Source organism: Bombus impatiens, unplaced genomic scaffold (genome assembly GCF_000188095.3).
Source record: "Bombus impatiens unplaced genomic scaffold, BIMP_2.2 scf_0739, whole genome shotgun sequence".
NCBI lineage: Eukaryota > Metazoa > Arthropoda > Insecta > Hymenoptera > Apidae > Bombus > Bombus impatiens.
The window spans coordinates 334,159-351,010 of NT_177158.1; the positions used below are offsets into that span (position 1 = coordinate 334,159).

The 16,852-nt window shown below is 31.4% G+C and overlaps 1 protein-coding gene across 4 annotated transcripts in view; it reads right to left on the reverse strand.

Annotated features, from left to right (window-relative positions):
• The window catches only part of LOC100745754 (tyramine receptor 1), a 101,142-nt gene that overhangs the window by 63,629 nt on the left and 20,661 nt on the right, over positions 1-16,852 (reverse strand). For 2 of the 4 annotated variants that reach the window (XM_033322968.1, XM_033322967.1), the window contains exon 1: positions 8,759-9,062. The exons of the other annotated variants lie outside the window; for them this stretch is intronic. The gene's annotated coding sequence lies outside the window, so the exon portion shown is untranslated. Of the gene's footprint in view, positions 1-8,758; positions 9,063-16,852 lie in introns of those variants that run through there. 4 annotated transcript variants of the gene reach the window in all.

The window sequence follows — 16,852 nt, forward strand, 5'->3', positions numbered from 1 at the left end:
TAATTGTAATTAGAAAGTTGTAATTGTCGACTGCTTTGATGAAATTGTTGCCTACGAATGTATGGAGCATATGGGATTGTTCATTGAAACGAATTGTTTTATTTCAAATGTTTGTAGATTCGTCCTTTTGTCGTGTAATATTTAAAAACGAGTCTGTGTATCATCTCAGTTATACATATTAAAATTGAAATTGATTTAGTTAAATTTTTTAGTTAAAATACAATTTGATATCGGAAATTGTTTTTAAACCTTCTTTTTCTATCAGGTATATTGAAATTAAATTTTTTACAAGGCTTTAAATTTACAACAGAACACTCTGATTCTGTTACAATTTATTATTCTAGCATTCGAATAATACAACATCTAAGCAAATATAGATAGACTTGTATTTAAAAAAACCTGTATTAAATCTTTACTATTCTTTTTGCGTTCTCTCTTCTCTGTTGTATGTTGTGTAGAATTGTAAAAATTGTTCAGCAAAATGAATACAGCGGATTAAATAAATGATAGGAATTGCAATGTCTCGAAATAAAATACGTGGTCGAATAAATTTGCAATAGGGTAGCTAGTAATTTGCGATTTGCACCCTCCACTTTGTGTCGTTGCCACGAACGCCGTTGCACCATATAATCCAACCAGTACACGTACAACAACTTATGTAGTTCCATTGTACGTCATCTTAATTGGTCACCTCAACTGTTCTCTGTTCACTCGTCGAATCTCGCTTTCGCCTACTCGAATTTGGATTCATACGCTGTACACGACTTATGTGTACTCTGAACAGAATATAATGTAGTTCTGTACTAAATATTCTACTTTACTCAACCTGACACAGCTCTCGTATAAGCTATTACAAGTTTCCTTTTACGAGCTGACCTTAAACACTGGCGACAAATATTATTGTAATAAATTGATATTGATAAACAATTTTCCCAAATGATAGAATATTTCGAAGATGACATTAATTTGCATGTTAAAATTGTTCGCTTGTTTGTAATACTTCTTTATTTGGAAAAGCAGTTTATTGTCATGTAACTGCAATATATGTATGTAAAACACACAAACAAAAGAGAAACCAATTATTTTCAAGACGTCACGAATTATTTATTTTATTCGTTATATAACGCGTGTTATAATATAGAAAAAGCAATAGCTACAAATGATCAAATCAAAAAGCACGAGAGGATAATAAAATAAAATATAGTTTATTCGTGAGTGTTCCATTTATTCGTACATGCGTAGGACCCTTTCGCTCAATTGAACTAACACTATTAGCGATATTTTATACGCCGAAAATTCCAGCGTATAAGTTGCTAATGTTAATAAATTTTCTTGCATAGTAGCAGCGATTTTGTCAAAGAAACAAGTGAAATTTTATAAGTCGATTTTACGAATTAAAACATGAACTTTTTCCACGTTTTGATGTCTAGAATCAACGTTATAAATACTCTGGAACACCCTATAGATATTGTCGAATGATAGTAGAAATATAGAAGAAAATTTGTCAGCTTATTCATTGCATTGTACGCAGATATCAATGTATTTCCAACGTAGAACTAAATTGTTTGCAATTTAAAAAATAAGTTTTTGTGCATGAACCTTTCTCATTGCTTTGATGCTTAGAATAACATCGTGTGTAAATATCGCCCGCTAATAATTAATTATATAAATAATTAAAAAATAAAGTCTCTTAAAGAGAAATAATATCCTCGATTTTTCATTGCAACAATTTCATTTATATCAATGAACAAAGTTAACCAAATCATCACCCCTAATTGAAGCTTTATTTCATTGAAATATTTCAAATGTAACTTTCGAGTACCAGCATAACAATTAACTTCTGTTATTAATTAATTGCATATTATAAACTCTGAAGACGTTTATTCCTGTTAGCATCGTTCCCGTCAACGTTTATATAGCATTAGGCCCTGTTTTCCAAAAATAAATCTTCCACTCAAAAAATATTGCCACTGTATTAAATATAGCCACTATAAATCTTCGAAATCGTTTGACGCGTCTATCGGGCGATGATTAAACGCTTGCCGATTCTTCCAATTGAATCATAACCAATTTTCGCCATTTCCTCGAATAGATTTTCGCTAGCAGAAGCGAACGACATGCTGCAGTTGTACGCGTGCCCGGTCAAAAATGTTTGTTCTCCCAAAACAGTGACGATCGAACTTCTATATGGCCCGAGTGAAACATTACCGACATCGTCGCTACGTAGAAATATATACGGTTTCTGTGGGAGCATTAGAGCTAGTAAACTACCCGCAACGAGCAATAACTTTCCTCGACCACGCGTAATGGCCATAAAAACCGGCGCTGTTCCACCACGAATGAGATTTGCAAAATAATTCGAATGGATCTTAACCGCTAAAAGCTACGATGTTCTCGGCTATCGTTCTTCGTAAAGTTTTGTCACGATGTGCTAAAAACTGTACTCAGAACGTGGGATACTTTTGTAGCGTGTGAAATAAACAGACGTATGTAGACGTATGACGTATGTATGTATGAAGGCTTGGCACGATGTTCTTCAAGGCGAACGAAGATTAATTATTGCATAAAATTATTTATCATGTACGAAATCCATGAAGGGAGTACACAACGGATGGCAAGACGTTCTTAAATTTGAATGAAGATTAATTATTGTATAACCACTTACACATTTCCGCTCATACGTATCAGAACACGTAACACAGCTCATACGTAACATGTGATTTAGTTTTACAGACAAAAGATTAATTGATCAGAGTTTTGTTCTGGTACAAGATGAGAATTTTAAGTACGTGTGACTCAAATACGTAATCTCAATCTTCTGATCCAAATCTCATTAAAAAGTTTGATATGAGTTATATACTGTGTAAGGCAGAAGGAGTAATATCATCGGCAAGAGGAGATTCTATATGGAAAAATAAATAAAAAGTATGATATGAAATTTTTCCGTTCGTTCGAATAAGAAGATTCTGTGAAGTATAACTATTTCGTAAAGATTTTTTAGTGATAATTTCAGAATCCTCAAGCTGAAAAAAAAGTTATATTCGATGTTTACTATTCTGAAAATTTGACAACGCAGTTTGTAGGATAGTTTTCACCGATTCAGATCTGTCTGTAAAAGCTATAATAAACGCATTTTAATCTTTGCTAGAGAAATAACATGAAATCTTATTGCAAACGTGCTTCTGTTTCAAATTGCGATTTTTTAAATAAAATTTTTATCTAAATGAAAAGATATTAAATTTTTTGCTCAACAATATAATTATACGCGAAAGGAAGTCAAATGAAGATAAAAGGGAGTTCATAGTCGTTCTTTTTTTCTCTAGAAACAGATGTAATGAAGGAAAAGAAGGAGAAAATTATTTCACCACAACCTTCTCCTTTTACATTTCTCTAAACTAAAAAAAAAAAAAAAAAAAAAAAAAAAAAAAAAAAAAATTTTTTTAAAAAAAAAAACGGAGCAATCGCTTCCTCGTACTACGATCGCTGGAAGGGATGGATCCCTTGTGTAGCAGCGGTCGAAAATTCAAGGAGAAACCGAGATAGTTTCGCGGTTAGATACGTTAAAACGGTTTTTCGGCAAATAACTCGGAATCGGCTAGTATCTTTTTCACCGGTGGAAATAAAAACGGCTGGTTTCCATGTTGTAAGTCTTTCCGGAAGAACGGCCCAACGCCGTTTCAACCGCCGAATTTGATGGAAAGATATTGCTTCCCCTTGCGGTCTCTTACTTAAAACTCTTATATTTTATTTGTATCTTTCGATATAACAATGCATGTCGTAGAAATACTCAACCTTTTTACTGTATCAATTAATCGATTCTTAATATCGTATACTTTATGACATGTAGAATGTTTCAGAAAGTTGGGATCAAATAACTTAAAAAATGACAGTAAACACTGTTCATTTATCATTAGTTTCAGATATATAAGACGTTCTGATCAGTAAAGTATTACCTATGTCTGTACCATATGTTCAATATGACTCCCATTCATTTCAACACAACCTCCGTCGCGCTTCCTCATAGAACCATTATTAAAATATGATGTGAGAGTAAACTGAGGAATAATTCTACGCGCACATGGACGCTGTGATACAATAATAAAATGACAAAGTACATTCTTTTGTCGCTGTTACTGAATGATATTGGTATTATGCTTGATTTAACGATTTACTTGACAATTGGTATATAGACGCACGCAATAAAGCGTGTTATGCGGTTACAACTCATACTTGAAAACCTATTACAACTTCGAAACTGGTGATATTCAGACGTTTATTAAAATCTTTTTTTTATTGTTTTTATGAATACTGCATGCTGTTGAAGATTGAGCCCAACTTTTTCGAACAACTTGTATAACTACTTTGTTATAATCAGTATATATATATATATTGTTATTTTATGTATATGAACTGTTTCGATTTTCTTCTCTGGAGATAGCGTCGAATCTTAAATTATCGATATTAGGCTGCAATTGTTTAAAGATGCGTAAATTGAATTTTCGTTTTTACTTAAGTATTCATTTCGCATGTAATATCCACGTATATACATATAATAACTGCATCTAGTATAAAATGAACTAATATTATTCACGATCGTGATTGTTTTATTTATTTCGCACATAATTTTTATCGATTTTATAAATCAGCATATTTTTCATTATTAAAATTGTAAAATTTCGAACTATCCTTCCATATTCAATCAAAAAATGAGAGAACCAAAAAGTAAAAGAAACATATGTAATTTTTACGTCTGCTACCTCCTGGTACCTTTATTTTAATTAGTATGCACGGTTTTGAGCAACAAATATACGCTACGCGCAAATACATACATAATATATATCATGTACAATTTACCTGAGTATCTTCTTTTCTTCTTATTTAAATACGAAATTCGATGTCGATACGAATTTCTAATGTCCAATCTCTGGTCCCGTTCTTCTAACATATTATCGCTGGTGATAATTAATCGTTCTAACTAATATACTATATTCGGCGAGAAATTTAATTAGAATTATTCCCGTTAACAAAATCCCATGGAGAACCAAGTACATGATCCGAACGAATTTGATATTGAAACTTTATGATTTATGCATTCCAGAGAATTTAATATCCGAGTTCCCCAGCGTTTCGTAAATTGATTTCGTTCACCTGTGCCCGTATTTTCCAAGAAATTGACGCTGTCGAAACTGTTAATAATAAACTATTACTAGGCGAATAATTATCGATAGTAAAGCGATTTCGGACTATGTAAACGAGGAATTTAACGCGAGGAAATGTAATATGTAGTTGTGATTTGTAATATTCCCGATGCCTACAGGCATCATAAATTAGCATTCACGGCATTAAGTAATATTAGTATCCTGCTATGTACGTTCATCTAGCAATTTCTAATAGATTAGAGATACGGAAACGAGTAATATCTGTTGAAAAGATATATGTATTTTGATATTTTGCAATTCATCGTATAAAACGAGGTAACGTATTTCGAAATTTTCTTATTTAGAATACCTTACTTTCTCCTCCTAAACAACACTACTCATTCCCCGTTTAGCGTGCCCGACAGAAAAATTTCGTTCTTGTTTCTTGTTGCCCGCTTTATGTCGCCTAGCAGTCGCTCTAGTTTTTTTCCTCATTTTTATTGCTAATTACGAACGAGCTGTTTCAGGATTTGGGTCATCCACTCAACTTCTGCTTGTTAGGGCAGAGAGGAAGATGCACCATCGGATTCTGCCAGAATTCATCCATTTCCTTCTACTATTTTGCATTTCTCCGTCACATGTACACTGCACTGTATTAAATTAAAATTATTTGCATATTTTATATTTAGGAACTGCCATGTGTCTTAAGATTGATGAAATTGTTTACTGAATATCAACGTAGCATTAGACAAAATGAATATTCAACAGATTATTCGTCTTCGAGCGATAGCACGAATATTTGATTTTCTTTAGGATATCTTTTCATCGCATTCGACTAAATATGGCAATAAAGATATTGCCTGCATGACAATGAAATATTGTATATAGTTTTATAGCAATAAAACGAGAACTTTTAAATCATGTGATATCATAATCGTCCCTTGGCAAATACGAAGACGGTACTGATCGAAACAAATTCAAGATAGCCTAAAAGAATTAGAAAAACAAAGACATTTTAAGAAAGGACTAAAGATTCTGACGCAATATCTCATGATAAAATAGACGATATTTCACGAAATTCGATTGAATCTACCTTCGATTTGCCAGCTTCATCTTTCTAACATCCTTCGAAATATCTCTCGCGTGACTCTATCCTGTCCATTATGTTGAAATTGTTACAAATTCTTTCAAACGGCGAACAACCTCTCGCTGAAACCCTTTTCATCGAGAAGATTATTTGGCCCCATAAAAAGCAACCCGGGATTGTGAGGGTTAAGCCGCGTTTTCAAGGGCTGAAAGCAGCAGCCACGGTGGCACAGGTGCTCGTTACCGAGACGCGAACGCACCTTCCGGTTTTATTCCAAGGGATTCCGTGGGTGGGCAATTCAACTTTACGACCACCTGGTGCGAACTTCAAGAATATGCGATATAGCCGTACCTACCACCTACTTTTCGATTAAATGCCTGAAAGAACGACCTTTTCAGTCTTTACGGGACCAATAACATCGCAACGCATGGATATTAGAAGGTCCTGATTATTCCAACACAAGTAAAATCATCGAAGTTCAGCGAATAAGATTACTTTCTGCAAAATATTTCATGTACGACATAGTTTCAGTAAGTCGTTCGAAGAAGTTTACGTCTTCAACAATGTTGGTCCAATTTTGGATGAGCATTTTTGTTATCTTTATGATTGGGAATTTTCTACAAGTTTTGTCTTCACGTTCTTTTTCTTCTATTATATTTCAATTCGTAAAACGTAATACTTTTATTGAAAAATGTAATCGAGTTGGTTAGTGCTATAATCTTCAATGTGTTTCGCAATATCGATCAATCTATTCGTGTTGCAAGTTCTTCGCGTTGATACATGACTGTTCAAATATTTTTATGCCTTTTGCAATGTACATGGTCGTAATAAATAAATATCTTTTTCCAATTTGTTTCAAACCAATAGAATTATGATACTGATATCGTATCGCTACACTATTTATATTATATTTCAAATATTTTCATATAACATTAAAAGTATGTTACTGAAATTTTCCATGAAAGTGTTGCAATATTTTCATGATACTTGAATTATATTGCTTTCGCCTACTATAGTTAAGACGTCGCGTTGTTTCGATTTCGACAATATGAGAATACTGTATAAATACTACTACTAAATTTAAATTGAATCATGTGCTTGCACTTACACGGTCTCCTTATAATAGAACGTTTGAAGAACAGAGTGTTCGAATAGTAAGGTACACATTCTGATAATAGATGTTCAGATAGGAGAGGTTGTACGATATTCCCATTTTAAAAGATATTACCACGATAAATTTGAATTGAAGTGTTCACATATTCAAGGCTCTAAAAAGCGCTTGCATAGGAAGATATACTATTATGAAATTCCTAAACTCAAAATTTGGTAAATTCATCCAGTTCATGCGATTATAATATCACATTATGCTCTGGTTCTATGCAACTTTTGAACGTAATTTAATACGCTATTACGGTCTGTGAATTATATCAATTAGTAGTTGCAGAGTGGTACCCGTGAGCTGATCATTATCCAGTTAATGATCAATAATGTAAAGATTAATCGCCAGATACATTTATTAACGCCATTCATCAAAAATACGTAATTAACGAAATACATTAGATTATTATAAATCATTTAGTAATCAAACAATGGAGACATTTACAATACATCTGGTTATATATCAAAGTTCCATGTAAATGAAAGTTCTCGACGTTGTTATACAAATTGGAATAAAATTTAAAGATCTCGTAATTGTACTAAGAAATTACAAATGAAAAAACCAACGACGATTTTACTTCTTATCGTAATAAAATTAACAAGCAACTTTGACATTCAGATTCGTTGTTTAAAAGCATTGCATTACTACCGTTTAGATATCATAAAGAATACAAAAACTTATGCTTATTATAAACTATACATAGTAAGATACACAATATATTTTTTATACCTTTTTTCATTGAATTTCATAATAGTCGTATTTCGTAAATCAGATATTTGTATACTTTCAACTTGTTTTATTCCATCTTTACAAGCTTCATTTCCTTTCTTCGTAAACTGATATTTTCAATCGAAACCGTACCTTTCTCAGCAAGTACAACGATTTCATCTCACAACTTCGATCAATTCTGTACTTTATGTTCACTTGCTAGCGGAATAGACACAAGACTAGTCGTAAACCCAATGTCAAGCGGTAGCAACTTTCAAATATCGACACTTCTTGAAACGGAACAACTTACTGACGTGTACAGCACCTTACAGGGTTTATGGTCACCATTTCACGAACATACATTCTCTAATATATCTAATAGAAAAAGATTTGGAAGCATGTACCTAATTTTTAAAAAAAGGGCATTCAATAACCAATAATCTATCGGTATTTTTTAAAAAAGCTTTTTTAATTTTAAAAAAGCATAAAGAAATGTTGGTATAAGTGCACAGATCTCATGAGGAAGAATTTTGAGTTTTATGCAACTTAATTGAATTATATTCGGAAAATTCGATAATTTAAATAACGTGTGACATGATTAGTGCCGGCAATCGAAATTCTACTTCTAAATGGTAGTATATTTACATTGTTCGTGTAAAACATTACCTTTCATCGTGAAGTGTTCCTCGTCCACTTTTGTACAACTTTTCCACAACAGGTTCATAAAAATTCTCAAGATTACGTTCGGTTTCTGTTTCGTCCACGTGTGTATCTACGTACATTGTTCGTCTCCATGTGTTTATGTTTGTTTCACAGAACGAAAATGAAAAAGTACGAAAGCGTATACGATTAAGATTTCACACATAGTATTGTCACAGGTGCTTCCGATGCGGTTTAGCGAATGGTTGAATTATTGACCGACTGAATAGAAACGAAAGAGAATCGCTTGGTATACTTGCCGAAGTTCTAAAGTGACTGGATGCCTGTTTCAAGAGAGCACGTAACAGACATTATCGTTTGGCAAATCCTCACAAGTCACGTATTCTCTACGACCAGTTGATAACGTAGCAGACAAAATTCTAACGGCAATTCGATTTCAATGACGCTTTGTACCACATTCGTATTCACGCAGTATAAATCTACGAACGCTGCTGTATTTCGCGTATTTTGTCGAGGCTGTACATTGTAGACGTAAATGTGCGTTACCAGATGTGGACTATCTATCGACAGATTTAAGAGATTATTTTTAGGACGTTTGAAGCGTAGCAGTAATGAAATCAGGTAAACGTATGATATCTTTCGATCGTATAAATGAAAATATAAATGTATCTTTATTCGTGTTACGTATTTGGATATGTATCCTAAACAGATCTTGTCATTTTTTATTTAGAGCTCAGTTTATAAATATTTCTCAAATATCAGTTGCATATGTAATATATTATCTTGTATAGATAAAGAATAATTTATGTTATAAATGTTTCTATACAATTGATTTATATTTATACGATTTATAGTTTTATCTAAAAATTGAATATTTTCCAATACGCGTTATATTCGAATCATTTCGCTCATAAACTTGTTGATCATTCGATCATTGCTTATTTTTATTTCAAATGGTCTGTAAGAAATTTGTCTACATTTTCAATTAATTTCGGTTACTGTAATAATGATACGTAATTTCACTATTGCATAGCAAATTTTATTCACAAAGATGACCTTTAGAGGTAGTATCGTTGCAATTTTGTTATACTTTTTGTTTTAAGTTGTATCATTAGGTAATATTACCACAAGGGCACGTAACTTATATTATCATTTGCCAAATAGACAGAAGTCACGTATTTTCTGGTTATATAATGAGAATAGATAATGCAGTAGAAAAGTCAGAAATATAACGACCATTTTAATTCTTATCATTTTTATAACAATGCTTAAAGGACATTAATCCTTTGGATTTTTGCGCATTATACATATAATAATTGTAGGAGTTAAAAAGTATATAGTGATCTAAATATTTTCGAGAATTATTAACAAAAAATATACAAACGATTTTATCTTGAGTTCTGTGAATCACAAGAATAATATAAATTTCGCAGATTTTATTTTTACATAAAGTTCAGGATTAAAAAATATTGTTTTACCCGATAAATGAATTTTTGTATTTTGTATTTGGAATTGTAACTGCTGTTGAATATTACCTATATATCGACAAATGGCATAGCTAAAAAGTTCTCTATATCTTTTATTGCCAAACTTTTAATGTTGTAAAGTCAGCTAACAACCATTATGGTTATGCTATGAAATAACAATAACTGTTAAAAGTTAGTTTAAGTTTCTGAATGAGCTAGCTGCTATTGACACCAAGAGTATAATTCTCTAATAATACTTAATCTCAAACAGTATTTTAGAACATTTACTACAGCAATAATCTTATCTTTTAAATGAGATACCTGATGTACATCTGAATTAGACTTTATATTAAATAAAATATTGAAATTGGGTACACTAAAAATTAGATACGCTAATAATTAACTACTCTTTTAGTTTTGATATATACAATATACAAATACGCATATGTATATAATCAATCTTTATCGAAGAATATCTGTCTTTTGTAAAAATATATGTTTATAAAATATTTGTGAAAATCTGTTATTTGCGTCTGCCTGTACATATTTGACCTTCTAAGAAAGTTCCTTCCAATATGCTAAAGCAGTTTCTCAAGATATCAGACCGACTCTTAACTTAGCACTCTTCTTTGTCTGTTACGAGTTAAAGCTGAATCGCAACATTCTTACGAGTTTAGAATCCTTGGCATTCTATGAACAAAAGGAAAATGCTAAATCGAATTCAGCGTTAAATGTATTTTATGTATCTTTTGCTATTATACTATTGATGAACATTGAAAATAATGACGAAGTATGAAGATCTTATTGGCCGAATAGATTACAGTGCATCATACTTAAATTATAATCATTATTCCATTGCAATAATGAAATCCAGCAAAATAGTCAGTATAAAACAATTCAGATAATTCTGATAATTTTGTTTATTTTCTCAAACAGTTGCGTTTCAACAGAAATTGTTTCGCTTTGTAGTAGTTGAATATGATAATTTTCAAGCAAATTTTATTTTATCCGTTCCATAGAAAACAAATTGATTTTATTGAATGAAAATTATAAAAAAACATATGTTATTCTATATATAATAACGATACTATTCTAAATATGTATACCATTCTGTAATCATAATGTTTAAAATGATTCTTTTCATTAAATTAAATTCAGATATTATTTGAGAATCATTTGCTCGATAATTGAACAGAAAAATATTAGCTTGTTATTAAAGACACGTATATTTCTCAAAATAGAGACAATAAAACGGCGTTGTTATCAAGATCACTGCCGAAGCAATTCAATTTTTATTAAAAAAAATCCATAGTTAACGTTTTGAATAAATAGCTCGATAATTAAATCAAGTATAGCATTTCTGATAACGCGTATTATTTACTGACCTTTTGTTGTCGCTGATAGTACAACAGATTTACTAGATTTCAAAAGCAATTCAATATTCATGTTAATGTATCGTATCAAAACACAGCTTGATAGATTGACGATTATATATTTATAAAATAAATGAAATATAGATTGACTAAAATATTGAATCTTTTTTAATCTTATACAATTTTACTATATAATAGCTTCTATAATTTTCTTGTTATTCATTAGTATTAAAATAAAAAAATACAATTTTTCACAGCTATCTTTATAACAAAAACAGTTTAAGCACTATATGTAAATTTAGTGGCAACTGATACTCTCTAGAGTAACAGGGCTTACGTATTTCGATTAATAGCAGCAAGTAGTATAGGTAAGTAACTATGCGGACGTGAATACCAGTTTCGAGTTCAAGTAGCACGGACTATAATATTGATTAAAGTACTTTTCATTTCTATGTAATACTTGCGATAGAAGTAAGTTATATGCTTCGAATAAAATTATCTCTCGTTTATATAAATATACAATAATTGTTTAGTTTCGATTATTTTAAGGTACACTATATCTTCGACAGACACGATTATTCAAATAGATCATTTACAGTCACATACAGATGAATGCAAATTTTGTGACGTGAAAAGAAGTCAGGCGACTATTTTAAAAATGTACTAAAAGATTCCCATGAATATGAAATATAGTTGGAACATGCTGTGCGAACCGCGATAACGTTATGGAAGTTGCATCTATATACACATAAACGACTGATCTCTGCCAACCAATAGAAATAAATAAATATATATATATACACATGCATATTGCACGATTTCGGTGCAAATATTCAGCGACGTTATCTAAATAGACTGATATAGGTTTCGTATCATTCCTCGTTTCCTGAACGAAATTTTTTATTTCAAAAGTAAATACCCGATATCTTCCACGTGATTGTATTTCAATGCAATACACCTTTAATATCGGATTGATCGAAATTTGTTTTTAATTTTCTCCTATTTATAATTATTCCTTTGACCTTCACTTTGCCCTGTACGATATTTACCTAATAACAAACATGGAGAATCATTAATGTCTGATTTTGATTTAAAAGAAATTTTGTTTAATATTAACATATTTTTAAATATCTTCAAAATAAAACATCAAAATATTTTTATACTGTATGTCATAAAATTTCAAAATTTCTAAATAATAGCTTAACACTTACGCAATGATAATAAAATCAATTAATACTTAGATTAATATTAAAATAATATTAAAATAATATTAGGATATTGGACGTCGGAAAACAATGAAAAAACGCTTTAGAAATCGCTATCTCACGTACGAACAATGTATCAAAACGGATATTTTTCAAAACTTTAACATCATCTACGCTGTCTCGAGATTAGTTCAATCGTGTTCTAAGATTTATTGCAAACCTAAGATCGTAAACATCGTGACTGCAGCTGGAGGATCCGGGTTGAGTATAATTTACGATTGAAGTAGTGGAACAAAATGACATAAAGCTTCAAAGTCGTTTTAGGAATGATGATCTTACATTACGGTAATGAGTGTGTCTCGAAGACTGCTACACCTCTAAAAATAGGCAATATGAAAATAAAATGAAAAGAATGAAATAAAATAAATGGGATAAAATAGAAATAAAAATAAAAATAGTTTTACGTTGTATATTTTAAAAAAAAAAGATAACATGTCTTTGCAGTTTGAGAACTTGATATATAAGTAAATACGAATAGACGAGACAAATAGATATGGATAGAAGACAAATTTTCGTGCTATTGGTATGAAATATTTGTCGAGTGTTTTAGGATATTAAATGTTATTGGAAAAGTAATATACTACTCTAAAAGCACGTGACGGCAAGGCTAAAAAGATGGAATTTTAAGAAACTAGAATATTGGGAAGCTGGGAAACCACACTGTTGAAAAATAGTAGTAAAAGGAAAGAATTGGAGTGCCAAAATGAGCATATCGATGGAACAAAGAAAGACAAAAACTAGAAATCGGGAAACTAAAAAATTGGAATATCGATGAAGTAGAAGTCTATAGGATAGTAAAAAGAGCAGAAAATTAGAAAACTAAGAACTCAAGAATCGGGACAGCAAGGTTCAATTAGCTAAATAATTAGCTCCTATCGCTTCATACATTTTAAACGAAGTTGAATATTCTCTTCTCACTTATAATTTAGAAAGAAATGATTCTTTAATTCGATATATAAAATTACTCTGGATTTATATATTGTGTCATCACGTTATTAACCAAACGATAAGCTACTATCTAAATTTTAATTTTTGCAGCAGAAATTGACTGATATAAAATTAATATAAAAATAAAAAGATCTTTAATCGATATAAGTGTCAATTAAGCATTTGATTGAAACGGAATAACATTCTCGAAATCAAACACAAGAGAAGCTGAATAATTCCTTCGTTTCGTAAAGAAATTGTGTTGTCAAGAAAATTGCAGGACAAACGTACTGAAAACACAGAAAAACCGTGTTCGTAGTTTCTTTCCAAACGACCAAAAAGGTAGAGTGGGATTCGCGCGTCAATCAAACAGACTTGTAGCACTATCGTGTCTAGCAATCGTATGGAATTGCGAACGTTTCGATCTATTCCGGAAATTCAAAGGGTGCGTTAAAATTTCCGACATCTCAAAATTTCATTGCACATGCTATTTGCCTTTTTCAAAAACGATCTGCGAGTACACATATATGTGTTTGGAGCATCTAAAAGTCATCGGTCACATAAGCTTTAAAAAGATGGAACGCTAAAATAATTTTTTTAAATAAAACCAAACGATATGGAAATGTAAAAATATTCAATAAAGTATACAACAAAGGACTAAAAGTAGAAAACATATAATAAAAGATATATATAAAAGCATCCTTTAATTGGAAAAATTTAATTCATAACAAGATACAAAACAACGTATTAATTGTAATTTAATTTCGTGTAGATTATAATTTCGTAGTTGTTATTGAAATATTTCGTGCATAAATTCGAGAAAACTTGTCTCTTGAAAAACAATTACCAATGTAGAAATATCTCGCCGAGGCAGCGAACTTAAGAGTATGACTTTGTCTTGCACTTCTTTTATAAAACTTTTCCTAGTCTCATAATTTATATGTTTTGTAATAGCTGAAGATTTTCCCGGTAAAACGCATATAATTTGCTAATTAGTTCTCATATTCGTTACTTGGTTTAATGTTAACGTTATGCATCGAGTTAATTTCTCCGTAGTTTCTGTAATATTTTTGCAGCTTATATGAGTACTTAAATCTCTCCCTACTTCCTAAGCGTTTTGAATAAAAGATGAATGTCAAGTGACTCGTGTTACAGTAATTATATCTAACTTGTTCTAAAGTTATAAAATATGCGCAGTGCAAAGGATATAACTAAAATTGCCTACAGCGAACATATGAAAGCACGTAAGTTTGAATTCAAAAGCATCTCCACATTTGGTACTATCTACGTTCGAAAAAAGTTAGTTCTACTTAATATCAGGAGCTGTTACTTACAAGCATTTATATTTTTTTTCTTAACTACTACTTTTCCATTATTTTCGATGTTATTGTTATAATATCACTATATGATGCAATTATTTAAAAAACTAATAAAATTGGGCAAGTGAAATTAGATATTTTATCGTTGTTCAAAATCAGATGAAAAACAGGAATGTTATTGTTTGCAGTGATCACAAATAACATTGCAATGTTATCGTAGAACGATATTATCAAAACGAAAATTCACGTGCAGTGAAATTTCACTCATGATACCTTTTAAGGATTAAAATAGAATCATGTGTGTTTCTGTTAACATCAATAAAAATATACCGCCTTTTCATAATCTGCAACAGCGCCTTACATTTAAGTATAAAATAAAAATATCCAAGAAGTGCAGGCAATCGTATTGAAAGCGTTGCATAGCTTCTAACGAAAACGCTGGCGAATCATTGGGAAAAACATTAAGAAGTACTCAGACATACCGCTAGGAATATTTCTGCCGTTTCATCATCATCCTATCGATTCACGAAAGGATCAACTTTCGAATTCTCCTTGACCCAAACTGCAGAACCAACAAATATCGTAAAAATTTTGTGCCAAAATTTGTTACTTCTCCAGTAAACACCTCTACGTCTTGTACGTTGCCGCATGGTTTGCTAGTCTCGTTCGACTTCTTTCCCGTTTGCAAATAAAGAAAAGTTTGATCGGCATCCTTGAAATATTTCACCTACAGTTCGAATCCGATATTAATATCATCGTATTTGACCAGCTGCTCTCTTTTTTTAGTTTCGTCAACTTCGTAAATATTTCTTTGGTGTTTATCTTCACTTTGGTAAAGCTCGGTAACTGTCTGGTCGAGAGAGAAGGAAATAAATTATATGTAGTAAATGTAAAATGGTAGTATTGTATTGTATCGTACGTTACAAGTTACTAGACTGCTACATTGTATCATATTATCGGTTGCATTATTAATAATAAATAATACAGTAGTAATAGTAGATAGCAGTTTGGATTGTATGTAAGTTAATTTTAAGAAATGGCTGATCGTAAACAAATTTTATCGTATATGCTAAAAGTACGTACATCTACGCTTAATGCGTACGAGAACGAACGTTGTAATGGGAACGTAGTAGTAAAATGGAGCGCTTTAAAACGCACTCTGTCGTGACATTTCACGAGACAAAGCTGAATCAAATTTGAGCTGTCCTGGTCAAAATCGTTTCCCGGTTGATATTTTCACACGTCTGTTCCTTTGTACCGACATGATGCAATTTTGTGCAACATAGACCACAAACTTTTCTTGACAGTGTCAGTAGAATTTGACCACGTGATACTGCCCAGTGCTCCTTTTATCGAAACTCGGATACTAATTTCGAATTAAGTGAACAAAATTGAAAACCTATCTATGTTTTTCCGCAATTTCTTTTCCTCCGAACAAATTAGAATTTTTCTTTCAAATAATGTTGATGCAACACAGCTAAACTAAACTAAAATACTAGTACATGTATACAAATATGATACTGACATCTTATCAAAGATATAGTCAATACGGAAATATAAAAGACGTCTCGTTTATGTTAGTTTCGCGTCTATGAAATATTGTGCCATGGCAGCGTTAGCTGAAAATAACCGAACATTGTGATTTATGACTTTTTCGCTCAAGATCATCTTTTTGCGTTTTCTGGAGCATCAATAGCTTTCTAAGTGGGACTACCTATATACATTCTTTTATATGTCAATCGATGGGTTT